This window comes from Gopherus flavomarginatus, chromosome 9 (genome assembly GCF_025201925.1).
Source record: "Gopherus flavomarginatus isolate rGopFla2 chromosome 9, rGopFla2.mat.asm, whole genome shotgun sequence".
NCBI classification, from domain to species: Eukaryota; Metazoa; Chordata; order Testudines; family Testudinidae; genus Gopherus; species Gopherus flavomarginatus.
The window spans coordinates 57,158,371-57,183,275 of record NC_066625.1 but is presented as its reverse complement, the minus strand read 5'-3'; the positions used below and the strand labels follow the sequence as shown (position 1 = coordinate 57,183,275).

The 24,905-nt window shown below is 44.1% G+C and overlaps 2 protein-coding genes across 7 annotated transcripts in view; one reads left to right on the top strand and one right to left on the bottom strand.

The window, feature by feature from the left end:
• Nucleotides 1–3,148, bottom strand: part of NRG4 (neuregulin 4) — a 62,780-nt gene extending 59,632 nt beyond the window's left edge. For 2 of the 5 annotated variants that reach the window (XM_050967116.1, XM_050967123.1), the window contains exon 1: nucleotides 3,060–3,148. The gene's annotated coding sequence lies outside the window, so the exon portion shown is untranslated. The other 3 variants (XM_050967119.1, XM_050967118.1, XM_050967117.1) reach the window with 3 other exon arrangements.
• A 102-nt stretch (nucleotides 3,149–3,250) lies between these two features.
• TMEM266 (transmembrane protein 266) overlaps nucleotides 3,251–24,905 on the top strand; it is a 127,298-nt gene continuing 105,643 nt past the window's right edge. The window contains exon 1 of one of the 2 annotated variants that reach the window (XM_050967009.1): nucleotides 3,251–3,339. The gene's annotated coding sequence lies outside the window, so the exon portion shown is untranslated. The remainder of the gene's footprint in view (nucleotides 3,340–24,905) is intronic. The other variant, XM_050967010.1, reaches the window with a different exon arrangement.

Below are 24,905 nucleotides of genomic sequence, written 5' to 3'. Positions count from 1 at the left end.
CACAAGTGTAAACGAGAACAGAATTTGTCCCATTATTTAAATATTTGATTTTGTATTTTAATCTTTGAGTTAGCTGGCAGATGTGTAAAATCACATGTACAGTAGGCAGGGATTTCCTATTTAACTGTATCGTGAAGAGGCCCATGTACAAACATTGTTTACTCCTCTAAGTACATGGACTATACTGTGCTCATAAAGTTTGCCCCACATAGACCAATTTCATACATGGATATATAAGCAGCTAGTGGGTAATGAAGCTTCAAGCACAGGTCTAATAGGTATTAAACTTTTCCTGATTTATGTGTCTGAAGATTCTGTTACTCAGCGCAGCTTCACTTGTGAGGTGAGGATGCTGCAAATCTGTCAGGTACATACAGGGGTATGTAATTTCTGGTATTTCATGTAGCGCTCCACAATCAGATCGTGGGCCTATGCAAGGGGAATTATTAGTTAATCAGTTTTAGATAGAAACTGGTATAAATACACACCCCAAACCCCCCACAAGTCACACTGTGTGCTCATACATTTAATTTCTTCTCTACAATAATCTCAGATCTCACTCTCATAGAACCTCATCCCCAAACACACTTTTGTTTAAATGTGTACTTTTAAAAATCAGTTTAAGTGTAATAAAATTTTAAGGTTCCCAATGTGGCATTATTTTTTATATTCATAACTCCGAGTTATAGATATTCCCCTACCAGAATCCCAGTTCTACCTCTCCTTCAATTTTTTAGTAAAGTTGAGGTTCAGATCCAAACATCACATCTCAAGACCATTCTTATTAGAAATTGGTATATTAATAACCAATTTGGCCAGTGGTTATTTGATAAAATAATAGGTCCATATCACTTTTGAGATACTGAAAAATATGTTGTAAAACTTTAATTTTAAAATGTGGTCACTGGGTGCTTCAAGTAACTAGTTTTTATAAACTAAGCACAATCCAAACACAAAATAATTGTCTAGAAACCTCTATAATAGCTAGGCTTGTGGGAGGGAAGTGCTAAAAACTGGCTTTTAGTCTTAATTCCCTGAATTTTGTCAGTTTAAAACAGGCTCTTAACCTTATTTTGATGTTTATTTTTTGCATTTAATTTTCGATTAATTTGTTCTACTTGACTGGCACTTACTCCAATAAATGGATATTATTTACTCTCCTGGTGTAATCTTTCTCAGATAGGACAATCTGCTGAATCAATATAATCTCTAGTCTGCCTCATGTAATCTTGCAGCTGCTCACTCTCTTTGTGATTATGTAATTGTCCTGGTGTACATATAAGCAAGTAGAACTTTAGTAAGGGGCGGGGGGAGAAACCTTTATCGTAAAAGCAAAATTAGGGAAGTCCTGGCACTACACTAGCAGGGCCCAAACATTGCTCAATTGAGGACTACATTAGCAACATGCCAGGAGCCCCAGGACTAAATTTAATTTGCATTGACAGTGTAGATTGTTGCAATCTTCATCTTTGGTATGAAGGTACAATTCCTATATATGACAAGTCCTAACATGCAACGATTCTAGCATCCATTTTTATTCTAGAAATGTAGCCTGTGAAAATTATGGGGTCCAGCATGCAAACATTTGTCTTCATAATCAACCAGCTCAGTCTGCAGAGATGATGGCTCCCAAGTCCAAAACACTATACTGACTTGAATAACATAGCCTGCTGAAAAGACAAATACCAACATGCAATGCTCCATCTTGGTCCAACTGCACAGAAAAGATGACGCCCCCAGAAGATGATGATTAATCCAAGCATCACAGCTCCAGGGGACAAGAGGTTTTAGTGGCAACATGCCATTCCGACCATGATGGATTTTGGATTACATTGGAACGCAATGAGCTCTTTATCCCTGGCAATTGGACGCAGGTTTCAGGTAATTCCAGAATTTGACAAATGGTCCTGATTTTTCCCTTGAGTACAACCTTGCAGCCCTATTCTTGAAATACGGGACTTGAGAAAGACCATGATGTGGTGGGGACTTTGGTATTTTGCTGTGGTGCTGCTTGGGGCAAATTCAGGATGGTGATGTCTCACATCTCCCCCTGCATATTAAAGATGTGGTAGCAAATAGCACCAGGAAGCCACAGAGGTGCCTCCATCCTCATGTGGGGAGGACCAAATAAGGCAACTTTGCACCTTACCATGCACTAACAGCCAACCTCCTTGGGAGCAACAAATCCCAGGCTCAGTTGCCAGTAGGGTGACCAGATAGCAAATGTGAAAAATCAGGACAAGAGGTGGGGGGTAATAGGAGCCTATATAAGAAAAAGACCCAAAAATCCAGACTGTCCCTATAAAATTGGGACATCTGGTCACCCTAGTTGCCAGGTTAGTACACACCTGTCCTTCCTGCCCCTACCCCAGAGCAATACCTCAGTGCAGGGCCCCATTTTAGGGATAGGATGCTCCTCGTGACTCCCCTCCCCCACTCTAAGTTGGGGTTCCCACATCAATAGCTCCTCCCCTCGCACAATGTAGGACAAGAGGAGGGTCTCTCCTCAACAGCTCTTCCCTCCCCTCCCCAATGCAGGAGGAGGAGGTTTTAATAGCTCCTCCCCCCCAATCTAGGGCGGTGGGGGAGGGCCACTCCTGAACAGTTCCTCCTCTCCCCTAATCTAGGCGGGGGGGGGTCTCTCCTCAACAGTTCCTCCTCTCCCCCAATCTAGGCGGGGGGGGTCTCTCCTCAACAGTTCCTCCTCTCCCCCAATCTAGGCGGGGGGGGGTCTCTCATCAACAGTTCCTCCTCTCCCCCAATCTAGGCGGGGGGGGTCTCTCATCAACAGTTCCTCCTCTCCCCCAATCTAGGCGGGGGGGTTCCTCTCCGCAGTAGCTCCTCCCCTCCCCCCTAAGGCGAAGAGAGCGTCTCTCAGAAGCCACTCCTAGCCCTCACGAGAGGGTGGAGTCATACGTCAGGAGCCCGCTCTCCTCAGGCACCCCTCCCTTACCCCATCCTTGGGTGGTGAGGCCTTTCCTCAAGGGTCCCCCCTCCTGAGACAGGGGCTCCTGCCTTCCTTCCTCCCTTTCCCCCTACCGTAGTACTACGAGCCTTACGCAGTCCGTCGTCTCCATTGGGCCTGCATGACCCACGTGACGCTGAGCGTGCGCCCCAAGACGAACTGAGCTGCCACAGCCGGTTGTTTCCTAGGCGACCCAGAAGAAAGGGAGCGCGCCGGAGAGCGAGCGAGGAGTAGGACAGGGCACGTGCACGCGCCACAGCGAGCTAGAGTGCGCGCGCGTTGGAACCCCGATCTCTGGAGAGCGCGCGCCAGCTTGATCCCGGGAGCTGCTGCAGCTGCAGAGCGGAGCGGGATGTCAGGATTCCGGGCATCAGGTATGTGTCTCCCGACCCCGCCTCCCCCAGCACTCCCGCAGGACAGGGTTTGCACACGTGCCCAGTCCCACCCGCAGTGGGAGGCGCTGGGGACCCCCCCTCCATAATATACCCATAGCCCTGCAAACCACCTTCGGCCTCTGCCGGAGCAGGGCATCCCCCACATAGCGGGCTGCGTGGGTCAGTATGGCAGAGAGCAGGGCATCCCGCATTTAACGGGGCTGTGCGGGTCTGTGTGGCAGGGAGCAGGGCATCCCCCATATAATGGGGCTGTGCGGGTCCCTTTGGACAGAGCAGGGCATCCCCCATGTAACGGGACTGTGTGGGTTTGTATGGCAGGGAGCAAGGCATCCCGCATTTAAAGGGACTGTGTGGGTCCCTGTGGGGAGAGCAGGGCATCCCCCATATAACAGGACTGTGCGGGTCTCTATAGCAGGTAGCAGGGCATCCCCCATATAAGGGGCTGTCCGGGGCTGTGTGGCAGGTAGCAGGGCAACCCCTATATAATGGGGCTGTGCGGGTCTGTATCAAAGGGAGCAGGGCATCCCCCATATAACGGGACTGTATAGCAGGTCTATATGACAGGGAGCAGGGTATCCTCCATATAACAGGGCTGATTGGGGCAATATGGCTGGGAGCTGGGCATCCCCCATAGACCAGGACTGTGAAGTCCTTATGGCAGGGAGCAGGGCATCCCCCATGTAATGGAGCTATTTGGATCTGTATCGAAGGGAGCAAGGTATCCCCCATATAACGGGTCTGTATAGCAGGTTTGTATGGCTGGGAGTTGGGCATCCCCATATAACAGAGCTGTGCAGGTCCATATGGCTGGGAGCAGAGCATCCCCCATATAACAGGGCTGTGCAGGTCCCTGTGGCAGGGAGCAGGTCATTCCTCCGTATAACAGGGCTGATTGTATGGCTGGAAGCAGGGCATCCCCCATAGACCAGGCCTGTGAAGTTTCTGTGGTATGAAGCTGGGCATCCCTCATATAAAAGGGCTGTGTGGCTGGGAGCAAGGCATCCCCCATAGACTAGGGCTGTGAAGTCCTTATGGCAGGCAGCAGGGCATTTCACATGTAATGGTCTGTGGGATCCTCATGGCAGGGTATGGTCTTATGATCCTATATGATTTTCTATGGCAAGGAATTCCCCCCCTTCTTCCTCCCCATAAAGCAGGCTTTAGCACAGAATATTGCTCTTTCCCAGCCCCCTTCATTTTACAGAGTGTAAAGTTGCTATGTGCTGGAGCAGGTCAGGTCATCCTTCAAAAACCATCCATCCCGATGGAACGGGCTGTGGGCACCCAATGGCATGGTGCATGGCAAAGTACTGTCTTCCCTACATATTGGGATTTCTGTGGAGTTCCTATAGCAAGGTGCATTGTGATCTATCTGTCTTTCCTGTCCCAAGGATAAATATACAAAACTGGTATGCTGAGGAGTTCCTAAAGCAGGTTACGTGTCAGTCCATCCTCTCCTTTCAGTGTAATAAATATGCCCTGGGTTCTGGAGGTAAGACACGGCAGCATAGCACCCACCATGCAAATAACAGGTGGACTGTGGATTCCTATACTAGTATATGTGGCAGTGCCCTTAATACAACAGGCATACTCGTGATTCCCTGTAGATGGGGTATATAAGTAGTGTATTGTGTAGGCACTACCCTTTTTGTAATTGCCCCTGGTGCAGATCGTGTCTTAGATGCCTTTCTCTGCTCATTATTTCTATTAAGTGCATCATTAATTTATTAATAAATATAAATAGATGTGGGAAGATGGACTCCGAAATATTTGTACTTAATGAAAAAGAAGATACTGAACTTCTTGTGTTTAAGAAAGAAAAGCTAAACAAAAAAGATATAAGCTCTGGCTGGTGTGGAGTTGTACGAAGTATGTGGAGGGTTGCATAGGATTTGATCCAGTTCTTAGTTGCTGATGAGTTTTCCAATTCTGTGATTTGTCAGTAGCTGTAAAACCAGAAAAATTGTTTTCCATCGTTGCTTAGTTGTACCTTGCTAGTCCTGGTCTACATTACTGGATCTTTCACAAGGATACAAGTAATTAGCAACACTTTAGCAGGTACATGATTAATAATTACATACTTGATCCTAGAAAGAGGCCTTGGGAATCACCTTATACCATATTCATCCCCAGATATAAGTATAAAGAATCGCAGGAGCCTGGGGGCATTAATGCATTTCTCTCGCCCCTGCGCCCCCCCAAATCCATCTTTTGTATGATTTCTTCAAGATAATGCTTCTTGAATGATGCCTTCATTCTAAATGCTGTAAATCCATAAAATTATACTGTGACTCTTGTCAACAAGGTTCTGACCTACATTAGCATGGTATCACATCACAGCAAGAAGACCAGCAATAGTTTTTGAAGGCCAAATCCATAAGGACTCTTTTTTTTTTATTCAGGAAAATTTTTAGTTTTTCCTCTGTAATCTGCTACATAGTTATGTAGCACAGAATTAACAGTCTTTTTTTTTTCATTACACACATGTATAGGGATGAAATCAGTAAACATTGGAGATCCATCTGCAAACATAAGATGTCATAGCATGTCACATTAACTTAATTTAATGAGGTTCCTAAGTTAACATGAATCACTATTTCAGTTTGTTGTCCTATTGTCCACATATAAAGGGACTGGTAAATGTGGTTTGATGTAAATGTCTGTATACTGTACATGCATATTTGATAACAGACGATCACTTGGCTGAACACCAGACTGAGTGCACACCCCTTGAGCCACATTTGCTTGTAGGTACAAGAGATTTAATATGTAACAGGTATAACACAAGTGTGTATAATATGTAATACAAATGTACCCACACACACACACAAACACATCTTCTATATTGAATCCAGAGTGTGTGTGAGGTGCATTGCCATATATTGCCGGCTATGTTTGCTGAAAAAGCGCAACAGGACTGAGCTAAGCATTCTGTGGTAGTTTTAATCTGAAGATTCTCGTGCTTGTATCCATTGAAGTGAAAACCAGTGTTGTTTTATTATTTTGTTTGTTGTGACCATTAATTGATATTTACAAATATGGCAAGATTTTGTTTATGATTTTTGCTTAATATATTGTAAAAATTGTATTATCTGTAAAGGATTGAACTGAGATTATACTGGTACTGTATGGTTCTTCTAGTTCTTGTGCAGATACTGTACATTCCTGCAGATCAGGTATGTCAGAATACTTGTAAAAAGTTCATTAATGTAGTATGAGCACACTAGAGCTATTCCACACAAATTAGACAACAGCTGTTCGGTATTGACATATAGAGTCTTTTGTTGAGAGATGAGATGTTGGCATTAAATAATTGTTACCTTGAGCTTGTGAACTGTTGCGAGACAGTGTACTTTGTGCAGAAAAGGAAAGGAATGCTTCTCCCTCTCGTATGAAAGGTTCAGAACAGGAAACTAGCGCATGCTGCTTTGAACACGCTGTGTCCTGGGCAGCATTACAGTGGGCTGATGGTCAGAAAAATGACTGCAGGTCCAATTCAGTGAGTAAAGTGCCTGCGTGCCTGAGGCAGTGCATATGCTCACTGACTCCGACATATTTCTGAACAAATTGTAGTAACTTCATGTTCATTTTTCTCACTGAGTTGCAGAATTAACTATGCAGACCCTGTACACAGTGTGGTATGTTTCTCTGTCAAAGGATGAGAAAGTCTGGGTCAGACAAGAAAGTTTACGGCTAGCCTGATGGGCAACTACAAATTCTACACAAAAGAAAGGTGTATCAAGAGTGAGCAATTATTTCAGTCTTAGAACTAAAATATAACAGGGCTGTATGCAGACAGGGGATGTTAGTAAGGGCATGACAAAGGTCAGCTAAGCAGGGATCTACCTTGATCTACCATGCATGGGGCTATGCTTGCAGTGTGTGTGTGCAATTAATAGCCTAGAGCTCAGTTGAAATGTCTGTGACTGGGTGAGGTAATATCTTTTATTGGACCAACTTTGGTTAGTGAGAGAGACAAGCTTTCCAGCTTACACAGAGCTCTTCTTCGGATCTGGGCAATGAACTCAGAGGGTCACAGTTAAATACAAGGTGGAACAGATTGTTTAGCGTAAGTAGTTAACACATATTTAAAGGGACCATTCAAGGTGCAGTGGCCAATTAACACCTCTCCAGTCATAGGGGCAAAAAATAAAATGGGGGGACAAAAGAGGCAGTTAAGAGGGTTATAGATTGTTGTAATAAGCCATAAATCCAGCTGTGACACTCTGAGTAAATTTTCCAGACCTGAAGAAGAGCACTGTATAAGCTTGAAAGCTTGTCTCTCTTTACTTCACCCACCTTGTCTCTCTAATATCCTGAGACCAATACAAGTACAACACTGCCTGTGATTTGTGACAGATATTCTGGATGCAACATAGGGTGTAGAGTTAACTGTTTCCATAGGCACCATGTCTGTCCCAATGTATGAGTGTGTGGATGATGATATAGCTGTTTTAGAGGGGCACAACTGGAAAGCTATGGGGGTTTATGCAGTTCAGTACTCACCACCACCATTCTCGTTGTGCCACATGGCTATTTCTGCTGTGATGGCTAATGGCAATTTTCTTGCATCCCTGGTTGGCTGGGTGCTGGATACTTGTTTCCTCTCAGATTGTCTCTGTGCTAATGTATGGTGAAGGAGCTCTGAGTTTCCCTTTGTATGGACTTCTTTTATTAAAGGGGGTGGAGGTAGCAAATTTCTGGGATGGTTAAGGGCTTTTGCGTTTTAGTATATCCAAAGCAAAAGTGGGAAAAGTTAGACTGCCGTACCAGCAGAAGTCCAGCCTCTTTACCAGAAGGCAAAAGTCTACATGTTCCAGCATCTGCATGTGTTTAAATTTCCTGCCCTACATGAATGCAGAAAAAGCAGTTATTCTAATCGTGCTCCATAGTGTAAACACTGTACAGGAGTACAGTGTACTCTTACCTCTTTAAAGGAGTAGTGAATGGAGCTCAGTGTAAGGATGCCACCTTACTCGGCCCATCTGCTTCCTGGAGGACTCGGTTACTTTACGGACAAAAAGTTTCATCTTTGTTAATGCTGCAGAGCTACTATAGCCATGGGAAAGTGAGCTGGGGTCTCTTCTGCCACATGTATTATCATCAAAAGTGTCAGCTAAGTTCTATTTGCAGAATCTTGATTGCTAGTGGTTATATAAGAGGAAGAAAATACTAGATTTATTTATTTATTTTGAATCCTAGATTGAGTGCCTGCTCCCATGGAAACCACAGGCAAAACTCCCATTAGCTTCAATGGGTACAGGAGCAGGCCCCGAGTCTGCAGTGGAGCAATACAGAAAGTTTGTTCTTTTGACTTCTAAAATTGATCTGACTATCACCAAGCCAGAATAAATATAAAACTTCACCGATACTTTTAGAGTTGCTTATCAGTTTAGCTCCACTTTAATGTATTTTGTGAAATTCCAGCTTTATATTTTTTGGTGTTATGCTTGTTGTTATTGTAGTGCTAAACTTGCCCTGTGCCACCCTTTGGCTGCACAGGCCCTTGCCCTTGAGGGAATCAATGAGCAAGGTGGTTACAGGGTACAGCAGGCCCTGAAGTTGCACAAGAGGTAATGGGCGGATTCCTTCACAGTCTCTGTCCTTGAAGACCCAGTTCCTCAAGCTATATGCTGTGCTTGGAGTTGGCTTGATGAGAATGATGTAATAGAGTTTAATACTTAATTTAGTTATAGGGTCCAAATCAGCCCTCAGTTACACCCATGTAATCCCAGCAAAATCATTGGTGGTGCATGAATTTAAGCAGAGGCAGAATCTGTTACGTATACTTGAGAAGCATATGGAGGTGATTCAATTTCTAAAGAATTCTTTATGGAACATCTGCTTATTCCTTGGTTTATTCAAAACTGTAATGTTTCCACTGTAAAAATTTCTCCCTCTGTCCCACTTCCATTTTATCTTTTCCCTTATACTATGATCATTTAGATTGTGAGCTTTTCAGGGCCAGTACCATGTTTTTCCTTGCTTTATAAAGTACCATGTACATCTATGGCACTGTGTACAAATATAATTACATAAAAAAACTATGTTAAGGGAACTTTAGGTTGTGAAGTCAAGCTTTCAAAAGTTAGGAAATGCCAGATTAAGATTGTCTGTGCAACTTTAATTCACCCCCTTGTGTGTACATCCTTTACACAGAATGAGGTGTATGTGTGTAGGGGGTTGTCCTGTGGAAAAAATTGTAATCATAATTAAATACTGTATCATAATGCAGATTTAAAGATACACGGGCAACCTTTAATCTGGAATTTCCCAATTTTTAAGAACTTGACTTTTCAGGCAAAATAGCAGTCTTGTAACATAGAAAAACCTCAGAAATTCCAAGCAACAACTAACAGAAAAGAGAAAACATTCTACTATGTGCAACTGTAACAATTCTCCCAATAAAATATTATCAGCAGGATTTTAACCTTAAACTTACAACACTTACCTGTTACTTGAGCTACAGACTAATTACAGAAGGAGAAGGTGGTTGTCTCAGAGTTGAAGGATAGGCTATGGGGGCCAAGTGCTGGGTCTGAAGGTGAGAAGGAGGATCCTCCCAACCTACCTTTCTCATTCTCTTCTCTCCTGGAATTGGGGGAGCTCCTGCCCTATGTGCTGTACCCAGATAGGGGGTGGACCACTAGGGACATATTTTTAATCCAGGGGAGTGGTTGGGGAGAGCCTGGCTTGGCTCTCTCCCCTCAACCCTCCTTAGGGTGACCAGACAGCAAATGTGAAAAATCAGGACAGGGGGTGGGAGGTAATAGGAGCTTATATAAGAAACAGACCCAAAAATTGGGACTGTCCCTATAAAATCGGGACATCTAGTCATCCTAACCCTCCTCCTCTCCCGCCCTAGAAGCTCCTGGGCTTTCCTGATGCAGTGTGCACTGATGTTTTGACAGTGTCATGAACCTCACTTTAGAATGTTCATATACAGTTGTTATTTTGGCAGGCTGCCAGATTTTTCCTGAGCCAGGCAAGTGGGGGATATGAGATGACCATTTTAAACAATATATATCTTAGCTAAATCTGCATGAAATGTCACGGGACAAAGAAAGGGCACTTTTATAGCCAGGGGGCTATTTCCCTATTGAACTTCAAAGGCCTTTTGTAAACAATGGGGGTGTCAGAGCTTCTCAAAAAAAAAAAAAGTTGCAAGAAACTTTCATAATGGAAAGTGTTAGGAAACTTAAATGCAGGGGTCACTACCAGCTTCTCCCTGTAATTAAAGATGAGAATTCCCAAACATAAAGGGTAAAATCCTGACCCTATTGAAGTCAGTGGGAGTTTTGCTATTGGCTTCAATGGGTATATCTATGCTGCAATTAAACACATGCAGATGGCCCGTGCCATCTGATTTGTGCCCTCAGGGCTCTCCCCTCATGGGGTCCCAGTGTCTGAATGTCTGCACTGCAATTTTATAGCCCTGCAGCCTAAGCCCCCCTAGCCCAAGTTAGGTGACATGGACCAGCCACAGGTGTTTAACTGCAGCGTAGGTATACCCATTAAAGCTGATGGCAAAACTCCCACTATCATCATTTGGGTCAGGATTTCACCCAATGTTTTCATTTGTCCAAGTCCACCGTATAATTTCTGTGGGAAATCCACCATCTGAACTATCAGCCCTTCTGGCTGAAGGTATACCTCTCTACTGATTTACATTTTCTAAATGAAGCCTTAGGCCTTCTTACTGCAAAAACTGAATTCCAAAAAGTTTTTTAGTTAGCTCATGAGCTCTTAGCTGTAATAATTTACATTAGCAAACTGCCAAGGTATGATCACTGGGCATGTGATGTGCATCAGTCAGTAAACAACCCATGACTTTTCTCCATATCTAATAGGATAGTGGAATTTACAGGCCCCTTCTAATAAATTATCACATTCTTATCTGGAAAGATAAAATTAGGTTTGGAAAACAGCTTCTTTTTATTTTAAATAGAAATGGGAGACAGCTCAAGATACTCATGTTCACTTACACAATCGATCCATAAATAAAAGAACCTTTAAAATACGCACTTGTAACTATTATTCATCAGGTTTTTTTCTCTATCCTTTCTGCCCACTCCCATTCTAAGTAATTTGATTGTTCACTGATTATTTTTAAATAAGTAGGATTTTTGAGCAGGGAAACTGATAGTAAACTACATAGATAGAAATGTTTAACTTTTAAAGGTGTTAGTTATAAAAAAAAAATCTCAAAAAGGCAAATACTACTTGGAGTCATTATAATATGTGACCATATCGTATCTTCCAGTTGGGACAACAGAGCTTAGGAAGCTCCAAGGTTCACTTAAGAGTATCTTACACAAGTTCCCATTGGCAAGAAGAGATTCAGAGAAGACTGCTGAGTACACGTGGCCTCTAGACCTCTAAGGGCTCTATGATCCATGGGAAAAGGAAGTTCCAAAGCCTCAGGAGGGCTCATGGCTGTCCCTCTGTAGTGCTGTCTTCCTGCATACACTTCTCCCCCACCTCAAGAGCCATGATGCTGTTGGTTCTTTAATCCATGCTTTTGTGATACTCACCCTTTCTCAAAAGGGTCTTTCAGGAAGTTAATTATGGTAGGTGTAACATTATTTTAATTTTGCAAGACATCCACCTTCCTAGCAAGGATTATGCTGAGGAGAGAAGTGACTCTCTAGTGCCACCTTGGCATTGCCCTCCCTACTCTGATCTCTGTGTCCCAAGTTACAGTGAGCAGGGGCAGAGGAGTTTATATAGGCTCCTGGCATGGGGGCAACATGCCGCAGAGGCACCATCCACCCTGCTCTGCTATCCCCCACTTTTCTTTCTTTTCCACCCAGTTTAATTTATCTTTGCTCACTTCCCTGCCTTGCAGTGAAGGGAAGCATATGGCACTGCAGTGTCCACCTGATTGCTATATATGCACTTATCATGCGGTCCTCATGCAGGAACCCATCGTACATTTCTTATTCAGGAAAAACTTCCATTGACTTCAGATGCTTTTTAAGTGTTTATTCTTTCCCGTGAATGAGAGTTGTTCACAAAGAATTAACAAAACGGATCCCTATTTGTGCATCCTCAAACTCCTATATTAGTAACATCTGTGTTAAGGTAATGCTCAAAGGCAATAAGGATTGGGGGACCCATTGTGCTGCGTGCTGTACAAACACAGATAAGAGGTAATCTCTGCCCTGTTTAAAATCTAAAATATTTTTCGTTGGAACAATGTGTATGGTGATGGGTATCTTACCTTAGGCATGCAGATAGTACTGTATATCTAATTAGTAACTCAGTCTTTATATTTTTACTCCATAGCACAAACCCACTTCTGGTATTTTTTGCTTAAGTGCAAAACCAAACATCCTAAATACTTTCTATTTTTATTATTTTATCTAATAGTTTTAAACAAACAGTTTTTTTAAATGCTTCTTTTTTATATGTAGGGTTTTAGTCTAGAGCTACCAGATATATATATATAATTTATTTATTTTAAAGAGACATTAATGTCATCATATTTGTTACTATATGTTAATGACCAGGTCCTACAAAATCAAGTACTGTTGCCTCCTGTGGGACAACATATGAGTGTAAGGGTCTGCCAGTGTAGACTCCTTTGCCATAATCAGGCTTCAAGTTATAAAAAACTGAAATAATGTTTACAGTCTAACTTTCTATTATGTATTTTGCTGGTTCAGAGAGATACCAATAAGTATATTTTTAAAAAATCACAATTTTGCATGGATTCTTCTAATCTACAAGTAACCCATAAAATTAATACAGCTAAAAGTTCAAAGAAATTGTATCTACCTTTTCAGTTTGTTTACTTTTTGCATGTGACAGCTAACCCTGTGTGTACTGCTCATTTCCCCCGTCATTAGTTTGGATCTTTCACACAGCAGAATGGGCGAGAAAAAAAAATAAAACGAAATGTGATTGTAAAACAACAAAGTTGGTAGAGGGAATAAGAAGCATGTATATTACCTGAAACTACCTTGACCTTTGGAGCGGGGACTATCTTGTTGTCATATGTGTGTTCAGTGCCAACAACAGTGGGGCCATGCTCTCCTATTAGAGTATGTAGGTCATACACCAGGAGTGAGCAAACTTTTTGGCCTGAGGTCCACATCTGGGTATGGAAATTGTATAGTGGGCCATGAATGCTCACAAAATTGGGGATTAGGGTGAGGGAGTGGGTGAGGGTTCTGTATGGGGGTGCAGGCTCTAGGGTGGGGCCAGAAATGAGGAGTTCAGGGTGCGGAAAGGGGCTCCAGGCTGGGGCATAGGGTTGGGGTGCTGGGTGAGGCGGGTTCTGGCTGGGGGTACAGGCTCTGGGGTGGGGCTGGAGATGAGGGGTTTGCAGTACAGGAGGGTGCTCCAGGCTGGGACCAAGGGGTTCAGAGGGCAGGAGAGGGATCAGGGTTGGGGCAGAGAGTTGTAGCACAGGAGGGGGTCAGAGGTGCAGGTTCTAGGTGATGCTTACCTCAAGCAGCTCCCGGAAGCAGCGGCATGTCCTCCTCCTAGCTCCTACATGGAGGTGCTGCCAGGCAGCTCAGCACGCTGCCCCTTCCACAGGCACCGCTCCCATTGGCCATGGTTCCAATGGGAGCTGTGGGGGCAGCGTGCCGAGCCCCCTGGCTTCCCCTATGCATAGGAGCTGGAAGGGGAGACATGCTGCTGCTTCCGGGAGCCACGCAGAGCCACAGCACACGTGGAGCGGGGCAAGCCCCCAGCTGGAGCTCCGGAGCGGGGCAAGCCCCGGACCTCACTCCCTGGCGGAAGCTCGAGGGCCAGATTAAAACATCCGAAGGGCCAGATGCGTCCTCCAGGCCATAGTTTGTCCACCGCTGCCATACACAGTACTTATTGTCACTTTAAAAAAAATTGGGTTAACTTCATTTTGACTGAGTTCTTTAAGCCTCACTTTGATCAGCGAAACCAGTCTGGTTGCCACTTTTTTATTCTCATGCCACTAGCACAACATTATTTAGGTTTCCTGTAAGATTGCAGGGGAATGATTCACTTTAAAACACGAAACAATACACTTTTTTTCACTTAATTTTGAAAGCATTGGATAAAGTTAACTAGAGAGAGGAAGAAGAATCAAGTATTGCTCAACTGACAAATTTAGAAATAAAAGGCAATGGTTGATAGTGAATGAATTAGTCCTATCTGATGGCTCTCTGACGGCTTAAATGAATTAGGATGTTGGCATCAGTTCGTTTTCAATTGAGCAGGTATCCATATCCTGCTCCAAAAAACACCGCCTCAGTTGGCATGCTTATTAGAGAGACAAGGTGGATGAGGAAATATCTTTCATTGGACCAGCATCTGTTTATTGAGAGAGATAAGCTTTCATCAACAGAAGTTGGTCCAGTGAAAGATATTACTTCACCCACCTTGTCTCTGTAATATTCTTGGATGGACGCGGCTACAACACCACTGCATACAACAGTGGCATACTTGTTGACAGCCTCAGTGGAGAGAGTGAGGATTTAATGGGCCAGGTGCAGAATGAGCTTTCATTAAAGTTGGACTTTAAGTTGCACTTAAAGTTGGAACCTCCAGATCAAGGTTGAAGCACTGATCCACACTGGCCTGGAAGCTTGCACTTGCACTATTGACTGTTTTGTAGGTAAATAGAAGATTTCACTCTTAGCACCTTCCATCCTTTCACAAGCTCTGTGCCTTTCACAGGCTCTAAAATTCGTGTTGAAGTATATTCATCTTTTAGATTGTAAGCTGTCTGGGGCAGGATCTGTCTCCTCTGTTTAGCAGTGTCTAATGCAGTGAGGCCCTGATTCTGATTGGGGAAATACCATAATTTAAGTGATTATTAATAATAATGTTTAAAAGAAACAAAGAGCCAGAAACAAAAATACATCTCTTGCTATTTAAGAATTAGGTATTATAGAGAAACAGCGGGCTTGGTGATATTTTGATCCTCTAGAAGGACTCTGGACATCTGATCTTGGTGCTAAACAGTGGTTTCATTAAAACAGTTTATCAAAGTGGTTCACAGGCTGAAATGGAATGTTTTGCTATTGCTTTCATTGCATGCACAGAGCATATTGCATGAACAGCATTTGGCAGGAGCAAATGTAGTGTATCTGAAACCTTTAATTATATACTGTAGGCATCTCTGTCTGGGTCAGAAGATACCACATTATCAAATGACATGATGTAGTCATTCAGAACTCATGCGACAGCTTGATCATTCATTGAATGATTGGTCTCTATTAAGCAATATTTTCATTAGAGCCTAGGTGTGAAATGTTTGAATCTCTTGTTACCTGATTGATATAAGACATGAAGGGAGCTGTGTTCAATGAAATTTTTACAGCAGCAAAGACAGTGTGTATTATGCTCTGTGTCACACTTCCACTTGTTGTATGGTACTAGCAGTTCAAAAAGTTTCCAAGGTATTTCAGTTTCATTGAATTTCATTTTGCGCGTGTATGCAGCATCATATAATACTATATAAGCTCAGTTTAAACACAAATTAAAGAGAAATGAAGAAAAATTGTAATGTTTGGGGATATTTACACTATTCTGTTTTCCAAACTAAAGGTAGAATAAGTTTAAAATTAAGGCACAGGAGTGGGAATCAGGAAGTCTAAGGTTATGTCTACATTGCGCACCTTATAACAGCACCACTGTGCCACTGCGCCATTGTAAGGTGCACAGTGTACCTGCTCTTTGTTGCTGGGAGAGAGCTCTCTCGGTGACAAAATAAAGCCACCCTCAACGAGGGGCGGTAGCTTAATCGACAGGAGAATGTCTCCTGCTGACGAAGGGCTGTCCACACCAGCGTTTTTCATGGTTAAAACTTTTCTCACTCAGGGGTGTGAAGAAAACTCAGCCCTAAATGACAAAAGTTTTAACAACGAAAGTGCATTGTAGACAAAGCCTAAATTATATTTATGGCCTTGCCACGTACTTACTGAATTACTATAGGCATTTCATTCGACCTCTCTATATCGCAGTTTCCCCATCTGTACAAGGGAGATAGCATCTGTCTCGCACAGGGTTGTGAGGCTTACTTCATTTGTTTGTAAAGTGCTTTGAGATCCTAAGATGGAAGCTGCTATTGAATGGTAAATTATTAACTATAGTAGAGTCTCATTAGTGGCTGATAGGTTTTGCAAGTCTGACAAAATATGGCAGTTCTGGGTTTGGCGTACAGCTATTCCAGATATATGGATTCCTGCTTTGAACTTGTCCGTCTGGCAGAGTCACCAGCTGCCACAGAGAATTTGCAGGGGGCGGAAAATCTTTTCTTTCTTTTTTTTTTTTTTTTAATGCCATCTCTCTTCTCCACATTTCACTCTGCCTAAAAGTCAGGCAGCTAATTTTCTCTTTCCTAGCACTTATGCTTTAAAGAAGAAACAATAGAGTGGTAGAACTGAGACTATTTGAAAAATGCAAAAAATTCTGGCTTCTCACATTAAATTGGCCTGTGACTAACTACAGTGGTATCAATTAATCATAATAATAATTAATAATGTGTTTTTCCATATCCCTGGTTTCTCAGACCACCAAAGAACTCTCTGCCTTGCAATAGATGGGTTACATTTTCAGTACAAACTATATACCCATTTGGGCTGGGATCAGCACTTTTACTCTTCCCCTAGGAGAAGTGATGATTGTAGCATTTATCATACATAAAGGAATCTACCATAAATAGCTGCCAAAAAAGTAGATCAGCAAAGAGAACAAATTGAGCAGTATCCAGGATCTCAGAAACCTTTTCAGCTAGTATCAGAGGGTAGCCATGTTAGTCCGTATCCACAAAAACAACAAGGAGTGGGTAAAAAACCTCACTTCTTCAGATGCAGAAGGGAGGTTTTTTACCTGCGAAAGCTTGTGCCCAAATAAATCTGTTAGTCTTTAAGGTGCCACCGGACTCCTTTTTGTTTTTCAGCTGGTGGAGCTGATGGTGAGTTAAGGAAACCACTCCCTCAGTGCTCTCCTAAAGCTCCCATTTTGGAGCAATAACAGATATGAGTGGGTATATGTGGAAAGGTGCCAATAAAGGTACCTGACAACCGAATTCCATCTGAAAGAGACCATTCTAGTATGTCAGAGCATGAGGCTGTTGAGCATCCTGACTAGACCTTGTACTGTGGACCAGAGCACATTCATGCTCACTCAAAAAACTGAGAGTCCACAGACAAAATACTGTGAGCTGGTTTAAAAAATATTACTGCCAGGAGAATAGCGGACTTGTCCCAGTGGTGGTCTGTTGGTGCAGGAAGAATATCTTTCTGAAGGATGTACTCCAATCCCTGGTCACCCTAATTATGGATGTGACTCTCATAGGCTGTAGGGAAGAAACAAGAAAAAACAGTACAATACAGTTGGTCCAAAAGAAAAGTTTAAAAAAAAGCCATACTAATGTGGTAAATATGAGGGTATTTCATCTGTCTTTTCTGGAAGTGAGGAAAGAATGGAAAGAAAATCATGTACTGGTCTAATCAGACAGCGCTTTGCCTTTAGCAGAGAGAAATGAGGTGCGGGAGACCAAGGTCCAAAATCTCTTCTTTGCTTCCTCTAGCAGGGTGTAGGAAAAAATGGAGTAGACCCAGGTGTCAAAATGATCTCCCAAGGGAAAACTCTGAGAGTCCAAACTCTAGGTTTTCACTGCCGTGTGCAGAAATCACCAACAGAAGCCTGATCACCTCTGCTGACCTTGGCAGAAATAAAAGTTGCTCTCCTCCAGACACTTTGTGCATTCCAAGCAAAGGGAATGTCAAGACAGATGGGCTTTATTTCTAGTAAGTATTGTATATTTAGAGGGCTTGGATTGACTTTGTGGGAGCTGGACTTGATCACCTTGCTTTGCCTTGAATAGAGGAAGGGGAAAGAAGGGATTAGCCAGCACGAAAAATAAGCTGATTCATGCTGGTGATCAGGTTCAGTACATGACCCTTATAGGCTATTTTTTCTTCCCCTCTATCTTGAGCAACAAGACTTGACTGATGGCTTAGTTTTATATTACTGTTTCATCATACCCTTGCTAAGAGATCCCTCCCATTCATTACTGAAGGAACCACCCATCTGCTCACAGAGATGCTTGGGACATAAACAAGGGAGGAAATGTATGGCAAGGGCTAATCAAATATATGCTATGAAGCCACCTGCTGCCCTGGTCTCCTGTCAAGGCATTTAGGTTGGTGGGGTTTGAACTGCCAATCATCCCATAATATAATCTCAAAATAAAAGGAGGGGCTGGAAGAGTTGATCTGTGGCATATTCAGGGAGACTGATGATATTTTTATCCCTCTTTTTAGATTTTGTCTCTGTGTTTTTTGGGGGCGGGGGTGTGTATACACTTAAACCAGTTCTAGGATTTATGCACCAGCCCATGTTGCCTTTTTGATAATTATTGTTTTCAGTTGTATTTTGGTTGCTGCTCAGAGGCCCTTTAGAAATAAACACCTAACAACTAAAAATCTAGCAATAGATAGTGATACTGTGCAAACTGGTTGTCTAGAAACTTGTAGCACACATTTTCTTCACAACCTTCTACTTTGAGTCCTAGATGCTGGGACTGAATGAGAGGGAGTAGATCACTGGTTAATTGCCCTGTTGTGTTCAGTCCCTCAGAAGCATCCGGTACTAGTGGCCACTGACAGGAGGCAGGATACTGGGCTAGATGAACCATTGGTCTGAGCCAGTGTGGTCATTCTCAATGCTAACATTAGAAAATGTACACATCTGAGATGGCTACGCTATTACAGCTAGTATGGGAAAAGGAATATTTGTTTTATTTTAAATGATTGTGTGCAGTATATGTGGAATTTTCATATGGAAGTATTTGATAAAGCCCATAACTAGCAGATCTGAGCCTTGATCCTGCAGTATTCAAGCCTGCAAAACGTCCATCAAAGTCAGCCCTAGCAGGGATACTCAACAGAGCCGCCCGGGGGGGGGAGCAATTTGGGGCCTCTGAAGCGGGGTCCTTCACTCGCTCTGGGGGCCCCGGAAAACTCTCGCAGGGCCTGGGCCCCCAGAGCTTCTTTCACTCCGGGTCTTTGGCGGCAATTCAGCGGTGGGGGGTCCTTCCGCTCCGGGACCTGCCACCAAAGTGCCCCGAAGACCCGCGGTGGGGAGTCCTTCCACTTCGGGACCCGCGGTGGGGGGTCCTTCTGCCCCGAGACCCACCACTGAAGTGCCGAGTCTTCGGCAGCAATTCGGCAGTGGAGGCCCCTGCCACAGAAGACCCCAGGCCCCCTGAATCCTCTGGGCGGCCCTGGTACTCAAACTCATTTACAGTGTAAGTTCTTATTTTAAAAACATTGTCTTGTGGACCACTTCTCTACCATTGTGTAACATCTTTGTGGTAATTTCAGCAAATACTTATGTGGCGAAATGGTTGTGTGTGTGTGTGTGTGAGAGAGAGAGAGAGTCGGTTAGTCAGTCGTTGAGGGGGGAGGGGAATCAGAGAAGCCAGCATTTTGTGACCAACCAGCTCTCAGAGGCCTATCAGCAGTCCATGGACCCCAGTTTGAAAACTTCTGGATGATAAAATCTACCTCTTGAACTTTCATTGGTTAGTTCTGTGGGTTGTCAGCCACCGTGTATCTTTGGATACTTGAGTAAATCCTACCATGTGCTGAAGGATGCAGAATCTGTAGTCTTAGTCACTATTTTTCAGTGTCTGGAAAAAGTTAGCTCTTGAGCTCCAAAGTTAAATAAACAGGTAATTTGACTTGTTCAGCTATGTTTTTACTTCAAAAGTCTTACACACCATCTAGTGATGATAGTGCTCTGGAAAGGTCATGACAGTGGCTTAAAGCTTTAGCCTTATGGCCAAATTCTGCCCTTACGTACTCTGGTGTAAATTCAATAATTCCACTGTCTCCTGGTGTGAGAGAGAGGAAAGTTTGTCCCTTGTCAGGAATATATTTTAGAATGCCACATTTTCTTACCCTAAGATAGAAAGACTTTGACAGTCAATATGATTGATTGTGTTTTGGACCATTTCTTTTTCTTTAGCAAAGCAACAATCAAGTTAAAACAGACGGGAAAAACAGATCTGTGTAGCTTCTCACATTTGTATGGCTCATACGGTATCCTCCTTTCTGCAGAATGAAGGGAGGCACTTGTAGTAACTTGCTACGAGGTGAGTCAGGCAACAGCTTATGTTGGTGAGAACAGCCTGCATGACATGCTTCCAGTGTGACATACATTGTAATCACATATAGCACAAGGGTTCCTCAGGGCTCTTGAAATGAGGCATGTCAAGTCTCAAGGTGGTTTGAGCTGGCCTCAGCACCACAGAGTCATGCTCCAGATGCTATCCACAAACCAGCATGTGAATTAGTGGCAAAATACACTGTATGCGAATGCTGCTAGAGTTTGAACTAACAGTTCTGTAGCCTCAGAATCCCTTCAGAGGTTGAAAGCATGTGGCTGTTCAGAGAGGACCAGTTGTGTCATCTCTTCCTGATGGGCCTTGGCTAGGGTTGCCAGAACGCCCGCTCAAAAAGAGACACTGGCGGCTCTGGTCAGCACCGCTGACCGGACCATTAAAAGTCCAGTCAGTAGCACAGCGGAGCTAATGCAGGCTCCCTGCCTGCCCTGGCTCTGCGCAGCTCCCCGGAAGCAGATGGCATGTCCGGCCCCTAGGTGCAGGGATGATCAGCGAAGCCCTGCATGCTGCCCGTGCCCCCAGCACCAGCTCCTCAGCTCCCTTTGACTTGAAAGTGCGGCCAATGCGAGCTGCAGGGGCGGTGTCTGCAGATGAGGGCAGCATGCTCCGTGCAGAGCCGCCTGACTGCACCTCCGTATAGCTGCTTCTGGGAGCAGCGTGGAGCTAAGACAGGCAGGGAGCCTGCCTTAGCCCCGCTGTACCACCAACCAGGAGCTGTCTGAGGTAAGTGCCATCCGGCCAGAACCCCCTCCTGGACCCCCAACCCCCTACCCCAGGTCGGAATCGCCTCCCGCACCCTAACTCCCTCCCAGACCCACACTCCAACCTCCCGCCTCAGGTTGGAACCCCTTCTTGCACTGTAACCCCCTCCCAAACCTTGCACCTCCACCCACACACCAAACCCCGCCCCAAGACGGAATCCCCTCCCGCTCCCAAACTCCGTCCAAGAGCCTGCACCCCACACCCCCTTCTGCACCTGCATCCCTACCCCAGCCCTGAGCCCCCTCGCAGAGCCCACACCCTATACCTCATCCTGCATCTGTCTACCCTACCCCAGCCCTGAGCCCCCTCCTGCACCCAAACTCCCTCCCGGAGCCCACACCCCTTCCCGCACTCCAACCCCCTGCCCCAGCCCTGAGCCCGCTCCCATACTCCAAATCCCTTGGCCCCAGTCCGTAGCCCCTTCGTGTACTCCAAACCCCTCATCCACAGCCCCAACTCAAACACTGCACCCCCAGCTGGAGCCCTCCCCCCTCCCATACCCCAACTCCCTGCCCCAGCCCAGTGAAAGTAAGTGAGGGTGGCTGGAGTAAGTGGGAGTGGGGCCTCAGAGAGGGGAGGGGCCTCAGGGAAGAGACAGGACAAGGGTGTTCAGTTTTGTGTAATTAGAAAGTTGGCAACCCTGGCCTTGGCCTCCTTGAATTTGGCAAATCCCATTCCCAGTCCTATGGGAACTGCTTCCATCCATTCCTCTGACAACAACCCCACATCATTTTCACTGGAAGTGTTCCCATTCTATGTGTATAAGAGGATGGTGTGTCTATGTCACTGGATTATTAAAGAATGTTCATGTTTATTTAAAAAGGCATACCTGCCAGAAAAATCTTTTCTGTACAGTTATGGGTTCAAGTCTAATTCTTGGAAAAGTTGACTGGTCCTAAAAAGAAACTCATACCTGTTCTTTATTTCCCATGCCGTCAATTGCTCCTCCTCCAAATTCTTCACCCTGTCTTCAGTGTCATTCACACAAGGTGCAGTATCTTATAAATATATAATAATTTAATGGAACTATCAAGATGTATAGCTATTCCAAACTTGAGTAACTATGTCAGCATATTGCTGAAACCTTTGCCTAAATTAGATTGTGAGCTCTTTGGAGCAGGGCCTATGTCATTTAAAAGAAATTGCTTTGTAAAGTACCTAGCACATTTTTGTGTGCTGTATAAATAATAAAAGTGTGCCCTAATTTTTCTAGCCCAGACAGATTAGCTATCAGGATCTTAAAAATCATATAATTTTGCTTGTTCCTCTTGCGCTTGCCTCTATTTAATCCTGTCATGGTTCTAGCAGCTGAGTTCTCTGACAGCTATTACTGGAAACAAATGAAAGCCTGGAATCCCAAATTTTTCGAAGGGTATAAAACATGAATTTCAACAGTTCCTGAGCCTTCAGATGCTAAAATCATGTCTGAATTAAGTATGTATGTATGTTGAAAGTGAGGGCTGGTGCAAATAATTGGAATTATGTGATTTTTTTAAGGACTAGTATCTCATGAATTGTAAAGAATAGACATGAATGATCACAAGATATCAAACCTTAAAACTGTCAGTGAACCTTTGATCTAACAGTACATTGTTGGCACTGTGCCAGGATCTACTGTAGCAAGTCCCTGATCTCAGGCCAATATAACTTTAATTCCTTGCATGTATCCTTGTTTTACTGGAGACATTTTATTGATTTGCTGTTCCTTATCTTTCTAATTAAAGTAAGCCTTTAAAACAAAATTACTTAGTCATTTTGGTGAGCAGATTTCATATATACTCCCAGTAAGGAATATACTGACACTGCAGGTTTCACTTTTTCTTAGGAAGCAGCATGGTACAGCACAATGGGTTTCAACCTTTTTTCATTTACGTACCCCCCAAAATTTTTGAATGGAGTTGCGGACCACTTTGGGAATCTTAGGCTTAGCCCCAGTTGAAAACCACTGTTCTGTAGTAACAGTGTTCTGTAGTAACACTGAAAACAGTTGAAAACCACTGTTCTGTAGTAACAGGACTCTTTCACAGAACCTCTAGATATAGTCTGCAAACCCCTAGGGGTCCGTGGACCACAGATTGAAAACCACTGGTGTAGCAGATTGAACCATGGGCAGGGAGCCAGGAACACAATAGTTCTGATCCCAACTCTGGTACTGACTTGTTGCGTGGCTTTGGGTTTTGTTTCTAGATTCTAATTAGTGCAAAGGTTCTCAAACTCTGGTCTGTGGACCACCAGTGATCCGCAAGCTTCATTCAGGTGGTCTGTGGATAGTTCTCTCTAAGGTGCACGCCTGGGCAGCCACACACAAGAGATTGAAGGGCCACCCACTTAATTAGTGGAGCCGCGCAGTCGTGGCTCCACTAATTAGTTGCCTGGACCCTGGAGAAGATGCACATGTAAGGTGAAGTGGTGGCCTTGGGGGGAATAGGAGGTAGGTGGGAGAGGGCAGTGGGATGAGAAGAGGGGGTGCGGGGAATTTTGGATGTGAAGGGCTGCGGCGGCCAGAGAAAGAGGCAATTTTCCTCATCTCCAAGGCTGCAGCTGCTGGGGAGAGACTGCCATCCTTCCCAGCCCCAGCTCTGTGGCTGCTGTGGCGAAGGAGAGACCCCCACTCCTTCCCATGCACAGCTCGGGGGTTGCCGTGATGGGGGAGAGAGGGCACATCCATCCTATTAGAAAGGTAAGACTACTGATATTAAAATATGAGTTGTGTGCTTTTATCTGTAGAACAAAAAAAGTAATTTTTTTTTATATAGCACTTTTATCCAAAGCACTGTACAATAGTTAGCTAATGGTACAAACAACATTTTGGATGATCATTGAGTGGTCCGCCGAGACCCTCAGCAATTTTCAAGTGGTCCGCAAAAAAAAAAATTGAACCATTGAATTAGTCGATGGATGCACTAGACACTAGATTTTATGGTGAGTGATTAATGAAAATCAATTTAATCAAAGGGACTTTCTGATCTCAAGAGATCAACCACATTGCCAGGTCAATATATAACTCAGATCTTATCCAATAATCACGCTGCTGCCGTTAATCCTTTAGTAACTAAAATCTAAAGGTTTATTATAAGAGAAAAGAAGAAGAGAATTACAAATGGTTAATAGATCATTACATACAAGAATGGCAATGTTCTTATACCAGATTTGTAGCAGGGACTGTATAGACTGCTGGCTTGTAAAGTCTCTGGCAACTTCCAAAAGATTGGAAGCTCCTCAGCCCATAGTTCAATTATGCTCCTTTTAGTTGTAAGTCCACAGTCCAGAGAATCAGAGCCAGGCCCGGCTCCAGGTTTTTTACCGCCCCAAGAGGGTGAGGGGGAGCCATGATTGGCGGCACTTTGGAAGTTGCTCTACCGCTGCCGCTTCATTCTTCAGGGCAATTCAGTGGCAGGTCCTTTTCTTCAAGAGGGACTGAGGGAATTGCCGCTGAAGACCCGGACGTGCCGCCCCCTTCCATGGGCTGCCCCAAGCACCAGCTTGCTGCGCTGGTGCCTGGAGCCAGCCCTGATCAGAGCAGGAAAGAGGAAACATGGAGATGATTCAAGGGTCTTTTATACTCTCTGCCATGTGCTTATAATGTTACTGTCCCAAAATAAAGCTCACACATTACAGTTTGTGGAAAATTACTACTAACACAAGAAGGAGTCCA